Source organism: Lipotes vexillifer, unplaced genomic scaffold, assembly GCF_000442215.2.
Source record: "Lipotes vexillifer unplaced genomic scaffold, Lipotes_vexillifer_v1.1 scaffold213, whole genome shotgun sequence".
Taxonomy (NCBI): Eukaryota; Metazoa; Chordata; class Mammalia; order Artiodactyla; family Lipotidae; genus Lipotes; species Lipotes vexillifer.
This window is the reverse complement of record NW_006780610.1, coordinates 4,141,445-4,144,332: the sequence shown is the minus strand read 5'-3', so window position 1 is coordinate 4,144,332 and position 2,888 is coordinate 4,141,445.

Genomic DNA, 2,888 nt, shown 5'->3' with positions numbered 1-2,888 from the left:
AGCACGACCAGCTTGCCCAGGCCTCCTGGGAAGACAAACAGGGGCCCTGAGCACATACCCTTAGGTCCTCAGAGTTCAGGCCAAGATTGTTCCAACACCTGGAAGCTGGGGATTCACTCTGAGCCAGGGTTGGGGGACAGGGACGGACGGGGGTGCTTCAGAGACCAGAGGGGCCCTCCCCAAGCCTAGATTCTGGGTGCAAATTCAGGGCCTCAGGTGCGCTCTGTTCCAGATTGAAGCCAGAGGCTGCAAGAGCTTGTCCATCCCGCCATGGGGCGGGAGGAGTAAGGAGTAAGGAGGCTTGGAGGACAGCCCAGAGAAGTCGGCCGCACTGGAGCCACGCAGCAGCCCAGCGTCAGCCCAGACCCAGGGCTCGGAGGAGCCACGGAGGAGGAGGGAGCTCGGAGGGTGGAGAGGACGGCAGCTTCATGCCCAGGAGTTACTAAAAGGGACAGTGCAGCTTGGGGCTCCCCAGTTTTCTGATCTGAAGAATGTGCTGGAGGGCAACAATGGGAGGAAATGTGCCCTGGACATCAGCACATGCCCGGCCCCAGGCCAGCCACTCCATCAGTAGCATCCACACCACTATGCACTCAGCCCTCAGCATGCAGAGGCCCTCAGAGACTGGTTTATGATCAGAATCCCCCAGGACTTTCTAAAAATCTTTACTGAGGACCAACTCTGAACCCCCCAAGCATGTTATGTGCATTATTTATGATGACCACAGCAGGATGATGATAAATAGCTACTCTGGGTCAGGCATGGGCATGTGTTTCACACGCACAATTTCATTTATAAATAACAATTCCTAGTGATAACAGTGGCCCACTGAGTGCCTGATGGGAGCTTCCCACATGCCAGGCACGAGGCTTTGTATCTACAGTAATCTTAAAACCTCGCTGAGGGGTGAGGGGCAGGGCAGGGCAGCTGAATGCCCCCGGTCCCACAAGCAACAAGCTGAGGACCCGACATTGAGCTCTGGCGGTTCTTCAAGGAACGTCCTTGAGGAAAGTTTCCAGCAGGATCATTTCCTGTTCCTGCCTTCGCCCTGGAGCCTTACACAGCCGAGCAGAAGGTGAAGCTTAGGGCGCTGGTTCATGAACTGATGGAGACTGTGCTCATTAAACAATCAGATGGGTGGAAACGACCCAAGTCCTCCACGTCAACAGAAAAAAGTAGGAAAATGCCAAGGAAAAGCTCCTGATCATTATATTCTACACAATACAAACAGTAGCATTCCCAAAGTGTTTCACTTTCATATGTTTTTTTTCCTGCCAAGGTCACACAGAGAGGGGATGTCAGAGCCAGGGTGAGGCTGAACCTCCTTCTACCACCCATTGTCCCAGACATCCCAGTCTGGGAATGAGCATGGACTTATTTTTCTCAGTTCTGAAGAGAACGTACTGGAAAATGTATGGTTTTGTCTTCTCTTGAATGTTTAGTCTGTTTTCTAAAGAGATGTGTGCAAAAAACGTGATCAGGATAAGGTCCGGACGAGGCTGAGGGTGGAAAGTAGGTATGGGCGGGAGTGGAGACCTTTGACCTTGAGGATGTCCCTTGTGACCTTGAGGACTTGGGGGTAGAAACACAAGTTCTGGATTGGTGGATGTGAGGACAGCAGAAGGCAGGAACTTCCTGCCAGCAGTGGTACCACTGAGAAGGGAAGAACGCAGATATACTGACCACCAGCTGTGGGCCAGGCCCGGGGCGAGGCCCTGATACGGATGATCCTATGGCATCACCCGCCTCCATCACCCAGAGCGTAAAATGTCCACCGTAAACGAGGACACTGAGACTCAGGAAGTTGAAGTGATTTGCCCCAGATCGTAAGCCAGATCTGGTGGGTTCTTTCTCCCATATGTCAAACTTGGGGGTACTGTGTACCCCACTTCCGAGCCCTCTTGGTGCAGCTGTGGGCCCTGAGCATCCCTACCCTCCCTGTCCTCAGCTTTCGGCTCCATTACGAGCGCCACTCATCACAGAACCTGGAATCTCCTTGCCCTGGGAGCCAGGGGTCAATGTTTCCATCTCTGCCCCATCCTCCTTCCCAAAACACTGACCGGGGACCCTCTCTCGGTTCTTTGGAGGAGCTGGTTGCTCCTCCCAGCCCCTCCCAGGTGCTCTCCTCCATAGTACGTGCCCCAGATCAGCACAGGAGAAGCCTCTCTCATCCCTTTTCTCATCCCCAGTGGGTTGCTGCTCTGTCCAGCACATTCCAGGGGAGGAAAAGGATCCACCACTGACCATCTGGAACTCCTGCCTGAGAAACGGCCCTTTCTCCAGACCACGACCCTCCCCCCCAATGGACATTTAGTTCACCTCTAGAGGAAGAAATGGCTGGCCTGGTAAATGAATAAGATATACTCCTAGTTGTCCTCCAGATCTCAGACTAAACATCACTTCCTCAGGGAAGCCCTCCCTGACTCGTCCTCAGACTCTGATTGCACGGCACACCAGTCCTTCAGATAACACCAGTTTATAACCAAACCATAAATAGCGTGACACAGTGTTGGACATCTGTCCCCGCTACTGTGCCCCATGAAAGGGGAGCTGGGATTATCATGAATCCCCAGCATTCAGCACAGAGCTCTGCACATGATAGGAAGGCAACCAGTAATTGCTGAATGAATGAATGAATGAATGAACGTATGCTCCGGGCAGAGCTGGGGCACCCTCCTCTGGGCCCCTGCAGCCCCCTGGACATAACTTCCTCACTGCCCTATCACCCCATACTCACGTCTCTCTTTCACAGTCTCAAACTCACAGCTCAAGAGCCAAGTCTGGCTCAGCAACAGATTTAAAGTAAGTACTTTTATATTTTAAAAATCAATACAGTAAGGCTTCCCTGGTGGCGCAGTGGTTGAGAGTCCGCCTGCCAATGCAGGGGA